The 15000-nt window shown below is 62.0% G+C and overlaps 2 non-coding genes across 2 annotated transcripts; both read left to right on the top strand.

Annotated features, from left to right (window-relative positions):
• Positions 1-10207: 10207 nt before the first annotated feature.
• Positions 10208-12022, top strand: LOC142794468 (small subunit ribosomal RNA). The gene has a single exon (XR_012892367.1). It is a non-coding gene; the product is annotated as a small subunit ribosomal RNA (ribosomal RNA).
• Positions 12023-13741: 1719 nt separating this feature from the next.
• LOC142794457 (5.8S ribosomal RNA) lies at positions 13742-13894 on the top strand. Its single transcript, XR_012892356.1, has one exon. It is a non-coding gene; the product is annotated as a 5.8S ribosomal RNA (ribosomal RNA).
• Positions 13895-15000: the final 1106 nt, after the last annotated feature.

Raw genomic sequence — 15000 nt, 5'->3', positions numbered from 1 at the left:
TGCCGCCCCGGCTGACGCAGTTTTTGCGCCGCCCCGGCTGACGCGGTTTTTGCGCCGCCCCGGCTGACGCGGTTTTCGCGCCGCCCCGGCTGACGCGGTTTTCGCGCCGCCCCGGCTGACGCGGTTCGGACTTTGCACTTTTTGGCTGTGCCTGGCTGGCGGCCCACTCACTCGATCGCCAGGTCTGTTTGCCCCGGTGGTTCCACCGCCAGGCTTAAGCGCGAACTTTTTTTGTTTGTTTTCTTTTGATTAAGCGCAAGCTTTTTTCTTTGTTTTCTTTTGATTAAGCGCGGGCTTTTTTCTTTGTTTTTTTTTTTATTTCGCCCCGGCAGACGCGGTTTTTGCGCCGCCCCGGCTGACGCGGTTTTTGCCGCCCCGGCTGACGCAGTTCGGACTTAGCACTTTTCGGCTGTGCCTGGCTGGCGGCCCACTCACTCGATCGCCATGTCTGTTTGCCACAGTTTTCCCGGTGGTGCCGCACCCGGGCTCGCCCCGGCTGACGCAGTTTTCGCGCCGCCCCGGCTGACGCGGTTTCGTGCCGCCCCGGCAGACGCGGTTTTCGCGCCGCCCCGGCTGACGCGGTTTTTGCGTCGCCCCGGCTGACACGGTTCGGACTTTGCACTTTTCGGCTGTGCCTGGCTGGCGGCCCACTCACTCGATCGCCATGTCTGTTTGCCACAGTTTTCCCGGTGGTGCCGCACCCGGGCTCGCCCCGGCTGACGCAGTTTTCGCGCCGCCCCGGCTGACGCGGTTTCGTGCCGCCCCGGCAGACGCGGTTTTCGCGCCGCCCCGGCTGACGCGGTTTCGTGCCGCCCCGGCAGACGCAGTTCGGACTTAGCACTTTTCGGCTGTGCCTGGCTGGCGGCCCACTCACTCGATCGCCATGTCTGTTTGCCACAGTTTTCCCGGTGGTGCCGCACCCGGGCTCGCCCCGGCTGACGCAGTTTTCGCGCCGCCCCGGCTGACGCGGTTTCGTGCCGCCCCGGCAGACGCGGTTTTCGCGCCGCCCCGGCTGACGCGGTTTCGTGCCGCCCCGGCAGACGCAGTTCGGACTTAGCACTTTTCGGCTGTGCCTGGCTGGCGGCCCACTCACTCAATCGCCATGTCTGTTTGCCACAGTTTTCCCGGTGGTGCCGCACCCGGGCTCGCCCCGGCTGACGCAGTTTTCGCGCCGCCCCGGCTGACGCGGTTTCGTGCCGCCCCGGCAGACGCGGTTTTCGCGCCGCCCCGGCTGACGCGGTTTCGTGCCGCCCCGGCAGACGCAGTTCGGACTTAGCACTTTTCGGCTGTGCCTGGCTGGCGGCCCACTCACTCGATCGCCATGTCTGTTTGCCACAGTTTTCCCGGTGGTGCCGCACCCGGGCTCGCCCCGGCAGACGCGTTTTTTTTTTCTTTCGCCCCGGCTGACGCAGTTTTCGCGCCGCCCCGGCTGACGCGGTTTCGTGCCGCCCCGGCAGACGCGGTTTTTTGCGCCGCCCCGGCTGACGCGGTTTTTGCCGCCCCGGCTGACGCAGTTCGGACTTAGCACTTTTCGGCTGTGCCTGGCTGGCGGCCCACTCACTCGATCGCCATGTCTGTTTGCCACAGTTTTCCCGGTGGTGCCGCACCCGGGCTCGCCCCGGCTGACGCAGTTTTCGCGCCGCCCCGGCTGACGCGGTTTCGTGCCGCCCCGGCAGACGCGGTTTTCGCGCCGCCCCGGCTGACGCGGTTTCGTGCCGCCCCGGCAGACGCAGTTCGGACTTAGCACTTTTCGGCTGTGCCTGGCTGGCGGCCCACTCACTCGATCGCCATGTCTGTTTGCCACAGTTTTCCCGGTGGTGCCGCACCCGGGCTCGCCCCGGCTGACGCAGTTTTCGCGCCGCCCCGGCTGACGCGGTTTCGTGCCGCCCCGGCAGACGCGGTTTTCGCGCCGCCCCGGCTGACGCGGTTTCGTGCCGCCCCGGCAGACGCAGTTCGGACTTAGCACTTTTCGGCTGTGCCTGGCTGGCGGCCCACTCACTCGATCGCCATGTCTGTTTGCCACAGTTTTCCCGGTGGTGCCGCACCCGGGCTCGCCCCGGCAGACGCGTTTTTTTTTTTCTTTCGCCCCGGCTGACGCAGTTTTCGCGCCGCCCCGGCTGACGCGGTTTCGTGCCGCCCCGGCAGACGCGGTTTTTTTGCACCGCCCCGGCTGACGCGGTTTTTGCCGCCCCGGCTGACGCAGTTCGGACTTGGCACTTTTTGGCTGAGCCTGGCTGGTGGCCCACTCACTCGATCGCCATGTCTGTTAGCCACAGTTTTCCCGGTGGTGCCGCACCCGGGCTCGCCCCGGCTGACGCAGTTTTCGCGCCGCCCCGGCAGACGCGGTTTTCGCGCCGCCCCGGCTGACGCGGTTTTTGCCGCCCCGGCTGACGCAGTTCGGACTTGGCACTTTTTGGGCTGAGCCTGGCTGGCGGCCCACTCACTCGATCGCCATGTCTGTTTGCCACAGTCTTCCCGGTGGTGCCGCACCCGGGCTCGCCCCGGCAGACGCGTTTTTTTTTTCTTTCGCCCCGGCAGACGTGGTTCCCCCCCCCCCCTTTTCGCTCGCCCCGGCTGACGAGGTTTTCGCGCCGCCCCGGCTGACGCAGTTTTCGCGCCGCCCCGGCTGACGCGGTTTCGTGCCGCCCCGGCTGACGCGGTTTTCGCGCCGCCCCGGCTGACGCGGTTTTTGCGTCGCCCCGGCTGACACGGTTCGGACTTTGCACTTTTCGGCTGTGCCTGGCTGGCGGCCCACTCACTCGATCGCCATGTCTGTTTGCCACAGTTTTCCCGGTGGTGCCGCACCCGGGCTCGCCCCGGCTGACGCAGTTTTCGCGCCGCCCCGGCTGACGCGGTTTCGTGCCGCCCCGGCAGACGCGGTTTTCGCGCCGCCCCGGCTGACGCGGTTTCGTGCCGCCCCGGCAGACGCAGTTCGGACTTAGCACTTTTCGGCTGTGCCTGGCTGGCGGCCCACTCACTCGATCGCCATGTCTGTTTGCCACAGTTTTCCCGGTGGTGCCGCACCCGGGCTCGCCCCGGCTGACGCAGTTTTCGCGCCGCCCCGGCTGACGCGGTTTCGTGCCGCCCCGGCAGACGCGGTTTTCGCGCCGCCCCGGCTGACGCGGTTTCGTGCCGCCCCGGCAGACGCAGTTCGGACTTAGCACTTTTCGGCTGTGCCTGGCTGGCGGCCCACTCACTCGATCGCCATGTCTGTTTGCCACAGTTTTCCCGGTGGTGCCGCACCCGGGCTCGCCCCGGCAGACGCGTTTTTTTTTTTTTCTTTCGCCCCGGCTGACGCAGTTTTCGCGCCGCCCCGGCTGACGCGGTTTCGTGCCGCCCCGGCAGACGCGGTTTTTTGCGCCGCCCCGGCTGACGCGGTTTTTGCCGCCCCGGCTGACGCAGTTCGGACTTAGCACTTTTCGGCTGTGCCTGGCTGGCGGCCCACTCACTCGATCGCCATGTCTGTTTGCCACAGTTTTCCCGGTGGTGCCGCACCCGGGCTCGCCCCGGCTGACGCAGTTTTCGCGCCGCCCCGGCTGACGCGGTTTCGTGCCGCCCCGGCAGACGCGGTTTTCGCGCCGCCCCGGCTGACGCGGTTTCGTGCCGCCCCGGCAGACGCAGTTCGGACTTAGCACTTTTCGGCTGTGCCTGGCTGGCGGCCCACTCACTCGATCGCCATGTCTGTTTGCCACAGTTTTCCCGGTGGTGCCGCACCCGGGCTCGCCCCGGCTGACGCAGTTTTCGCGCCGCCCCGGCTGACGCGGTTTCGTGCCGCCCCGGCAGACGCGGTTTTCGCGCCGCCCCGGCTGACGCGGTTTCGTGCCGCCCCGGCAGACGCAGTTCGGACTTAGCACTTTTCGGCTGTGCCTGGCTGGCGGCCCACTCACTCGATCGCCATGTCTGTTTGCCACAGTTTTCCCGGTGGTGCCGCACCCGGGCTCGCCCCGGCAGACGCAGTTTTCGCGCCGCCCCGGCAGACGCGGTTTTCGCGCCGCCCCGGCTGACGCGGTTTTTGCCGCCCCGGCTGACGCAGTTCGGACTTGGCACTTTTTGGGCTGAGCCTGGCTGGCGGCCCACTCACTCGATCGCCATGTCTGTTTGCCACAGTCTTCCCGGTGGTGCCGCACCCGGGCTCGCCCCGGCAGACGCGTTTTTTTTTCTTTCGCCCCGGCAGACGTGGTTCCCCCCCCCCCCCTTTTCGCTCGCCCCGGCTGACGAGGTTTTCGCGCCGCCCCGGCTGACGCAGTTTTCGCGCCGCCCCGGCTGACGCGGTTTCGTGCCGCCCCGGCTGACGCGGTTTTCGCGCCGCCCCGGCTGACGCGGTTTTTGCGTCGCCCCGGCTGACACGTTTCGGACTTTGCACTTTTCGGCTGTGCCTGGCTGGCGGCCCACTCACTCGATCGCCATGTCTGTTTGCCACAGTTTTCCCGGTGGTGCCGCACCCGGGCTTGCCCCGGCAGACGCGTTTTTTTTTTTTCTTTTCGCCCCGGCTGACGCAGTTTTCGCCCCGCCCCGGCTGACGCGGTTTCGTGCCGCCCCGGCAGACGCGGTTTTTTGCGCCGCCCCGGCTGACGCGGTTTTTGCCGCCCCGGCTGACGCAGTTCGGACTTTGCACTTTTTGGCTGAGCCTGGCTGGCGGCCCACTCACTCGATCGCCATGTCTGTTTGCCACAGTTTTCCCGGTGGTGCCGCACCCGGGCTCGCCCCGGCAGACGCGTTTTTTTTTTTCCTTCGCCCCGGCAGACGTGGTTCCCCCCCCCCCCCCTCCGTCTTTCTTTTTGTTTTTTTTTTCGCCGCGGCTGAAGTGGATTTTTCGGTGCCTCGACGCCCCGGTAGTCGCGGTTTTTCCGTTTCCGCACGGCCCCGGCTGACGCTGCTCGGTCACAGTCGCCTTTTGTGAGGATTGCAGACTTCTTGAGCGCGGGTGTTTTTTTTTTGTTGTTGTTGTTGTTTTATTACGCATTCGCTCCAGCAGACGCTGTTTAGACTTTTTGTTTCCTCTTTTATCCTGCGACGAGGTGACGAGGTTTATTCGGTGCCCCGCCGCCCCGGCTGAAGTGATTTTTCCTGTCCCGTGCCGCCCCGGCTGACGCGGTTGGGACTTCGCGTTTGTTCGGCCGCCACGGGTTTTGGCGCACTCGCTCGGTTGCTTGTTGTTGCCACTTGTTGCGAACCCAGGTTTCTTGAGCGAGCGCGGGCGTTTTTTCTTCCTTTCTTTCTTTGTTCTATGTGTTAGCGAATCGGCCTTTAATATCACACGAGGACTCACAACCAACAATTTTCAGTTTGAAGTGTAAAAAATCTGCAGGTGTTGACGTAACTGACTTGCCCCGTACCCTTGAGTACATCCATGAAGTTCTCGTAGTACTACTAAATCGCATTATTCCAAGTGGAGAAATTCCCATAAACTTGCAAACCTCTACACGAAAATCGGTGCGCGTGATAAAGTTGAAAATTATCGTCCGATATCAAATGTGCCTTCTATAACACAAATTCTAGGAAAAAAAAAAAAAAACACTTGTTCGCCGTTCTCTGCGCCGTGACTGGCAGCACTCCGGCGAAGCGAAACGGGGTCGATTCGAGCACGATATCGGCGTCTTTCGACGTGCTCGCCGGCGACCGTCGCACGAGTACGTCGCACGAGCGCGTCTGCCGGGGCGCCGTTTGCGAAGCCGACGCAAAAGTGGGAACCGCCGCTCGGATGATCGCCGCTTTCGGCAGAGTGAGTGTTGGCACTCCGGGGAAGCGAAACAGCGTGAATGCGCCCACGAAATCGGCGTATTTTGAAGTGCCCGCCGGCGACCGTCGCACGAGTACGGTAAACCGCGTCAGCCGGGGCGTAGTTCGGGACGCCGACGAAAAAGTGGGAAGCGCAACTCGGATCTTCGCCGTTTTTGCAGGAGTGAGTGGCGGCCCTCCTGCGAGACCAAGAAGCATCGATTCGTGCACGAATTCGGCGCCTTTCGACGTGATCGCCGGCGACCGTCGCTCGAGTAGGGCAAACCGCGTCTGCCGGGGCGGGCTTCGGGACGCCGATGCGAAAGTGGGAAACGCTGCTCGGATGTTCGCCGTTTTTGGCCGAGTGAGTGCTGGCACTCGGGCGAAGCCAAACGGGGCCGATTACGGCACGATATCGGCGTCTTTCGACGTGCCCGGCGGCGACCGTCGCACGAGTACGGTAAACCGCGTCAGCCCGGGCGGAGTTCGGGACGCCGATGCGAAAGTGGAGAACGCCGCTCGGATCTTCGCCGTTTTTGGAGGAGTGAGTGGCGGCACTCCGGAGAAGCCAAGGAGCGCCAATTAGCGCACGATATCGGCGTCTTTCGACGCGCTCGCCGGCGACCGTCGAACGAGTAGGGCAAACCGCGTCTGCCGGGGCGGGGTTTACGACGCCGACGCAAAAGTGGGAACCGCCGCTCGGATGTTGGCCGTTTTTGGCAGAGTGAGTGCTGGCACACCGGCGACGCGAAAGAGCGCGAAAGCGCCCACGAAAGTGGCGTATTTGGACGTGCTTGACGGCGACCGCTGCAGGAGTACGAAAAACCACGTCAGCCGGGGCGAGCGACCCACGGCGGTCTGGGTGCTTATCGCTGCTATTATAGGGGCACCCCGGCAGACGCAGAAAAAAAAAATTTTTTTTCGACCTTCTTTTTTGCTGGTCGAGCTCGGGTAACCCAGGTCGCAATGGGAGCCGCGCACGAAAGCGGCGTCGCGAGACGCGTTCGCGGTCGCTAGTCGCACGAGCTCGGCAACCGCGTCAGCCGGCGCGGAGTTCGGGATGCCGACGGCTAAGTGGGTACCGCTGCTCGGATGTTCGCCGTTTTTGGCCGAGTGAGTGCTGGCACTCCGGCGAAGCGAAACGGGGCCGATTCGGGCACGATATCGGCGTATTTCGACGTGCTCGCCGGCGACCGTCGCACGAGTACGGCAAAGCGCGTCTGCCGGGGCGAGGTTTGCGATGCCGACGAAAAAGTGGGAAGCGCCGCTCGGATCTTCGCCGTTTTTGCAGGAGTGAGTGGCGGCCCTCCTGCGAGACCAAGAAGCATCGACTCGCGCACGATATCGGTGTCTTTCGACGTGCCCGCCGGCCACCGCCGCACGAGTACGGCAAACCGCGTATGCCGGGGCGGGGTTGGCGACGCCGACGCAAAAGTGGGAACCGCCACTAGGATGTTCGCCGTTTTTGGCAGAGTGAGTGCTGGCACACCGGCGACGCGAAAGAGCGCGAAAGCGCCCACGAAAGTGGCGTATTTGGACGTGCTTGACGGCGACCGCTGCAGGAGTACGAAAAACCACGTCAGCCGGGGCGAGCGACCCACGGCGGTCTGGGTGCTTATCGCTGCTATTATAGGGGCACCCCGGCAGACGCAGAAAAAAAAAATTTTTTTTCGACCTTCTTTTTTGCTGGTCGAGCTCGGGTAACCCAGGTCGCAATGGGAGCCGCGCACGAAAGCGGCGTCGCGAGACGCGTTCGCGGTCGCTAGTCGCACGAGCTCGGCAACCGCGTCAGCCGGCGCGGAGTTCGGGATGCCGACGGCTAAGTGGGTACCGCTGCTCGGATGTTCGCCGTTTTTGGCCGAGTGAGTGCTGGCACTCCGGCGAAGCGAAACGGGGCCGATTCGGGCACGATATCGGCGTATTTCGACGTGCTCGCCGGCGACCGTCGCACGAGTACGGCAAAGCGCGTCTGCCGGGGCGAGGTTTGCGATGCCGACGAAAAAGTGGGAAGCGCCGCTCGGATCTTCGCCGTTTTTGCAGGAGTGAGTGGCGGCCCTCCTGCGAGACCAAGAAGCATCGACTCGCGCACGATATCGGTGTCTTTCGACGTGCCCGCCGGCCACCGCCGCACGAGTACGGCAAACCGCGTATGCCGGGGCGGGGTTGGCGACGCCGACGCAAAAGTGGGAACCGCCACTAGGATGTTCGCCGTTTTTGGCAGAGTGAGTGCTGGCACTCCGGCGAAGCGAAAGAGCGCGAATGCGCCCACGAAAGTGGCGTGTTTGGACGTGCTTGACGACGACCACCGCAGGAAAACGAAAAACCACGTCAGCCGGGGCGAGCGACCCATGGCGGTCTGGGTGCTTATCGCTGCTATTATAGGGGCACCCCGGCAGACGCAAAAAAAAAAAAAATTTTTTTTCGACATTCTTTCTTGCTCGTCGACCTCGGGTGACCCAGGTCGCAGTGGGAGCCGCGCACGAAAGCGGCGTCGCGAGACGGCTTCGCGGTCGCTAGTCGCACGAGCTCGGCAACCGCGTCTGCCGGGGCGGAGTTCGGGACGCCGACGGCTAAGTGGGAACCGCCGCTCGGATGTTCGCCGTTTGTGGCCGAGTGAGTGCTGGCACTCCGGCGAAGCCAAACGGGGCCGATTCCGGCACGATATCGGCGTCTTTCTACGTGCTCGCCGGCGACCGTCGCACGAGTACGGCAAAGTGCGTCTGCCGGGGCGGGGTTTGCGACGCGTACGCAATAGTGAGAACCGTCGCTCGGATGTTCGTCGTCTTTCGCCGAGCCAGTGCTGGCACTCCGGCGAAGCCGAACGGAGCCGATTCGGGCACGATATCGGCGTCTTTCCACGTGCTCGCCGGCGACCGTCGCACGAGTACGGTAAACCGCGTCAGCCGGGGCGGAGTTCGGGACGCCGATGCGAAAGTGGGAAGCGCCGCTCGGATCTTCGCCGTTTTTGGAGGAGTCAGTGGCGGCACTCCGGTGAAGCCAAGGTGCGCCAATTCGCGCACGATATCGGCGTCTTTCGACGTGCCCGCCGGCCACCGTCGCACGAGTACGGCAAACCTCGTCTGCCGGGGCGGGGTTTGCGACGCCGACGCAAAAGTGGGAACCGCCGCTCGGATGTTCGCCGTTTTTGGCAGAGTGAGTGCTGGCACTCCGGCGAAGCGAAAGAGCGTGAATGCGCCCACGAAAGTAGCGTATTTGGACGTGCTTGACGGCGACCGCCGCAGGAGTACGAAAAACCACGTCAGCCGGGGCGAGCGACCCACGGCGGTCTGGGTGCTTATCGCTGCTATTATAGGGGCACCCCGGCAGACGCAGAAAGAAAAAAAAAAAAAAAAATGGGGACATGGCGTGCGTCACCGTGCGGCTTCGCAGCGTTGCCGAAGTCGCCGAGCCCTTCGACTGAGCCGAACGGCGGACAGGGAACGTTGGTCGGCCGTTCTAACCTGTCGGTGCCACGCCGAGACGTCGTTAAGGAAAACCGCGTCGTGGGCCTCTACGACGCCGTCGAGTCGTTGTACGTTTGGTGTCCAGCGTGTCGGCGGCGAGTAGCGGACACGTCGTTCACGACTTCGGTCTTTCGCAGTCGACGCGAACTTGCGGAGAGTCGTGGTGCCTCACGTTTTCGGCAGAAACCGCGGCGGAATTTTCCCGTGCGTGCGCGCACGACCTCGGTGCTGTGCCGTCAGCGTAGTGTTGCACAAACTCGTGGCCTACCCAAGGTGCGGTACGTTTGCGGCCGTATCCTCGGTGGGAATTTCGTGAGTAGGGTCGCAAATTCTACGACCTCGGCGGGTTTGAGAGCGACGTAGACTTGTGGCACGCTCAACGTGCCACACGTTTCGGGGCACACCCGCGGTGAAATTTTCTCGAGTACGCTCGTATTAGTGCCCAAGGAGGTCTGGGTACTTATCGCTGCTATTATGTGGGGGTTCTCGTGAGCGGCGTACGCGAAAGCGACCGGGTGTCTGATATGCGGCGGGCTTCGGCCTCGTCAAGCGTGTCCTCGGGTCTGCTCCAGGGGAATCCACGGCAGTCGTCTGCAGCCTCATCCGCTTGATGCGTTAGGGGCTGGTTGTCGGACGGTGCCGTTTTACCACGATATCGAGGTGTGTTCCGTGTCGTCCTCGGGCGATTCAGATGCGAAAGCGCCGAAGACGCGGGCGTGACCCGTCGTCTGGCGGCTTTGCAGTCTCGGCTCCGTTGCTAGTTCCGGCCGGTCCACCGACAGTGCAGCGGGCTTGGGCAACCCGCACGGCGCGACCGAGTCGATGCAACGAAAAAGAGCGAGCATGAACGTGCTTCTTGCCGCACGGCTCCCACTCGTCTTTCGGGAAGGTTGTGCCGTAGCGAGCTCGAACGCCGTCATCTCGGAGTGCAAAATAAGCGTGTTGGGGCGCCTGAAGGTGGCCTCCGCCGCACACAGACTGCGTCCGGCCCGCCGAAGGCGAGGACGGACGCGCAGTCGAACGATTACCTGGTTGATCCTGCCAGTAATCATATGCTTGTCTCAAAGATTAAGCCATGCATGTCTAAGTACATGCCGAAATAAGGCGAAACCGCGAATGGCTCATTAAATCAGTTATGGTTCCTTAGATCGTTTCTTCCTACTTGGATAACTGTGGCAATTCTAGAGCTAATACATGCAGTGAGCCTGGAGCCCTTTGGGTAACGGGTGCTTTTATTAGACCAAGATCGATCGGGTTTCGGCCCGTATTGTGTGGTGACTCTGGATAACTTTGTGCTGATCGCATGGCCACGAGCCGGCGACGTTTCTTTCAAGTGTCTGCCTTATCAACTTTCGATGGTAGGTTACTTGCTTACCATGGTTGTTACGGGTAACGGAGAATCAGGGTTCGATTCCGGAGAGGGAGCCTGAGAAACGGCTACCACATCCAAGGAAGGCAGCAGGCGCGCAAATTACCCACTCCCGGCACGGGGAGGTAGTGACGAAAAATAACAATACGGGACTCTTTTGAGGCCCCGTAATTGAAATGAGTACACTCTAAATCCTTTAACGAGGATCAATTGGAGGGCAAGTCTGGTGCCAGCAGCCGCGGTAATTCCAGCTCCAATAGCGTATACTAAAGCTGCTGCGGTTAAAAAGCTCGTAGTTGGATCTCAGTTCCAGACGAGTAGTGCATCTACCCGATGCGACGGCTCGGACTGAACATCATGCCGGTTCTTTCTTGGTGCACTTCATTGTGTGCCTCGAGATGGCCGGTGCTTTTACTTTGAAAAAATTAGAGTGCTCAACGCAGGCGAGTCGCCTGAATAAACTTGCATGGAATAATAGAACAAGACCTCGTTTCTGTTCTGTTGGTTTTTGGAATACGAGGTAATGATTAAGAGGGACGGACGGGGGCATTCGTATTGCGGCGCTAGAGGTGAAATTCTTGGACCGTCGCAAGACGAACTACTGCGAAAGCATTTGCCAAGAATGTTTTCATTGATCAAGAACGAAAGTCAGAGGTTCGAAGGCGATCAGATACCGCCCTAGTTCTGACCATAAACGATGCCAACCAGCGATCCGCCTGAGTTACTCAAATGACTCGGCGGGCAGCTTCCGGGAAACCAAAGTATTTGGGTTCCGGGGGAAGTATGGTTGCAAAGCTGAAACTTAAAGGAATTGACGGAAGGGCACCACCAGGAGTGGAGCCTGCGGCTTAATTTGACTCAACACGGGAAAACTTACCCGGCCCGGACACTGGGAGGATTGACAGATTGAGAGCTCTTTCTTGATTCGGTGGATGGTGGTGCATGGCCGTTCTTAGTTGGTGGAGCGATTTGTCTGGTTAATTCCGATAACGAACGAGACTCTAGCCTATTAAATAGGTGCGGGGTTCCCAGCACCTTACAACCTTCTTAGAGGGACAAGCGGCTCCTAGCCGCACGAAACAGAGCAATAACAGGTCTGTGATGCCCTTAGATGTCCGGGGCCGCACGCGCGCTACACTGAAGGAAGCAGCGTGTCTTTATCCCTGTCTGAAAAGACTGGGTAACCCGTGGAACTTCTTTCGTGATTGGGATAGGGGCTTGCAATTGTTCCCCTTGAACGAGGAATTCCCAGTAAGCGCGAGTCATAAGCTCGCGTTGATTACGTCCCTGCCCTTTGTACACACCGCCCGTCGCTACTACCGATTGAATGATTTAGTGAGGTCTTCGGACCGATGTCCGGCGCGGCCTTTCGGTTGCGCCGGTCTGTTGGAAAGATGACCAAACTTGATCATTTAGAGGAAGTAAAAGTCGTAACAAGGTTTCCGTAGGTGAACCTGCGGAAGGATCATTAACGGATTGTGAAGGGTGAGCGCCTCAGCTGCGTCTGCGCCCGACACTTTCTGCCGCTGACCCCGTTTGGACGCGGGGTCGGCTTTTCCCCACGGGGCTGCCTGAATGTGGAGCGGCACCCCGTGACAAATTGTTGCGCCCAGCGGACGCCAACACCGCGACCTTGGACGGTCGGCCAGGTGGCGGACGCGGGTACAAACGGCGCAACGCACTCATAGGTCGGCTTTCGACCCGCCACTGCACCGTGGCTCGAAGCGCTCGAAATGCGCGACCCGACCGCTGCGGGACCGCCTAGTACTGTAAACAGGAGCGGCGGAGCGCGAACGGCGAGTCGTGGTTACGTCGGTAGAAGGCGAGGCTGCGCGTTCCCGAAACGCCAGCCGAGTGCCCTCCCGACCGTTCGAGCGTGCAAGAACGAGACCCGACAATCGCGCGGCGACTGCCAAGTACGAGAGGAACGGCACAAGCGTCGGCGGTCGGTCAAGGAACTGGCGATGTGACGGGTCCGCTGTGCACCAGTGCATACCGTCCCGCCGTCCGCGGCAAGCGCCTCCGCGTCCTCGGGTGACGGAGGCTGCCGGTCGGTTCTTGCAGGCGAGGGATCTCGCTGGCACCGGTTCGCGTTGACGCGCGGCCGGTCATGGCACGGCGATGCGACGGCCGAGGTGCGCAGTACTCGATGGAGGAACCGCACGCTCCGATGACCGTCCCGCCCTCCGCGGCGTATGCGTACCGACCGTAATGGTTGCAGCAGCGCCGGCCGGCTTTTGAATTCGCCACACGAAACACGGTGCGAGATCGCGGTTAGGGGAGCGTCGACGTTGCCAGGCGTTTTGCTTGCTGCCGAGGGAAAGGCGGCACGGCCACGTCGCGCTCGTCGCGATTAGCGGGTCTGCGCGCTTTGGGAAGGTGCCGCAACGACTTGCCGAAAGAGGAAGCACGGAAGAACGAGGGACTTGGACGTCCCGACAATTGAACGCACTTGCGGCCAGGCCCTTGCTGGCTTCGTTCTTCCGCCTCGAGTAGGCTCGTACGCGGCTCCGGCGCCGAAAGTGGTCCTTGGCACCGACTTCGGTGGACGTGGGAAGTGCCGCGCAAGTACGGCGCGCCTGGCTCCACCTGTTGGCTAAAGTAGGCAGCCGGATCGGCATTTTGGTGTGCGGTGGCAAACCGTGGATGCGAAAAAAGCTTGTGCGATTTCGTGGAACAAAAAGCGGGGGTCCCCCTTTTTATGCGGAGGAGACCGACCCGCCTGCCGTGGTGAACCGCGACGCCACGGTAAAAACGGGAGAGGCTTGTCGATGGGACCGTGCATCCCGCGCTCCACGGAGGCCGGGAGGCGGCCGCCCGAGGAAATGTGTAGCCGTCGAGGCCCGCATCTGCGTGCACTCTTATCCAAATGGGTGTACCGCAGGCATTTTCTGGTTAGGCGGGCCAATGAGAGCGAGCACACAACGATACCTACGGGTCCGGCTTGGAGAACCGGCTTCGACGCCTCCCGAGTATTTATAGAGGGGTGGACCACGAAAGCACTCGCAAGTAGCGAAAGCGAAACGCCGTCCGAAACACACCGTTTGCTCGATTTGCGGCAGCCGAAAAAGGCGCGGCAGAGTTTTGGAGTCCAAGCGTGCGCTGAAAAGCGCCCTTCTTGGCCACTGTTTGGCCGAGTGCCAGAAACGTTTGGTTTTGACTGTACGGAATTGAACAAACACTTTTTCACGACTCTAAGCGGTGGATCACTCGGTTCTCGGGTCGATGAAGAACGCAGCCAGCTGCGAGACTTGGTGTGAATTGCAGGACACACTGAGCACTGATTCTTTGAACGCACATTGCGGCCTTGGGTCTTCCCTTGGCTTCGTCTGTCTGAGGGTCGGATCACATATCAAGAGAGCCTTCGGCGCACAAGGGAACGTGAGCCGTCGACTCGTTTTGACCGCGTCGGCAACACGGACAGCACGCTGAACACCTCACAGCGAGCGCCAACAGCGGCCACTCAAGGGCGAGACGGTGGCGACCGTCGTGCCAGAGCCCAACCGAAACGGGGGCGACCGACTGCATTGAGGATGTGGCACCTCGTTGAGACCGCCGCAGGACTTCGAGTCGGAAGGAAGCCTGCAGGGAAAGTGCGGTCGAGGTTGCGTACTCCTCTCTGCGACCGGGCGCGCAAGAGCTGCGAGAGCCACGGACGCGCAACTTTAACGCACGGTAAACACGAGGAGCGAAAGCCGGCCAGCAAAGCTTCTCCAGCCGTGCGCAAAGTGCGCGAGATCGCAGCCTTGCGTTGCGCTTGTTGCCCTCGAAGTAAGCAGGGTGTCCCGTAGACCGGGCGCTCGAACACGCTGCGGGGCCGTGCCTCCTCCAGGCTTTGCCGCGCGAACAGGGAACGTTCGCGCGCAAAGCGCAGGGAGGTGAGGAGGCTGCGCCCGACGTTTGCGGTTCGCTGCGTACGCGGTTGATGCGGAGAGCACGGCGCGACGACTTGCCGCGAAGCGGAAAAAGTCTCCCGCACGAGTTGGCGAAACGTTGGCGAAGCTTAAGGCGTTCTCGTCGTAGTCCGCCGTCGGTCTAAGTGCTTCGCAGTTCCCGTCCCGTTCAAAAAACTGGGCCACTCCAGTTGGGGCGGGGGCGACGCTACACGAGACGATGCCTCTCGCCAGGCTGCGTGGCTGCCCTTGCGGCGGCGGCGACTGGCCTCGGCGGTGTTTGGGCTTTCGACACGGTCGTTTATCACGCAACTGCTCGGACGACGCACGCGCGCAGCGGAATGCCGCTTGCCAGCCTTGTGAAGATGTGACCCTGTACAGGGTTGCGGGCGCACTTGGTAGGGCGTCGTACTCGGTTCGCGATGGGTTTACGAACGTGTCCCGTCACTTCCACGTCACACCGGTTGTGCGCCGCACGCGTGCAGCGGGGAAGCCGATTGCCAGCCTTGTGAAGAAGTGGCCCTGTACAGGGTTGCGGGCGCACTTGGTAGGGCGA

The sequence above is a fragment of the Rhipicephalus microplus genome, unplaced genomic scaffold, assembly GCF_043290135.1.
Source record: "Rhipicephalus microplus isolate Deutch F79 unplaced genomic scaffold, USDA_Rmic scaffold_429, whole genome shotgun sequence".
In the NCBI taxonomy this organism is placed as follows: domain Eukaryota; kingdom Metazoa; phylum Arthropoda; class Arachnida; order Ixodida; family Ixodidae; genus Rhipicephalus; species Rhipicephalus microplus.
The sequence above is the reverse complement of the archived record's forward strand: the minus strand, read 5'-3'. Positions and strand labels throughout refer to the sequence as shown.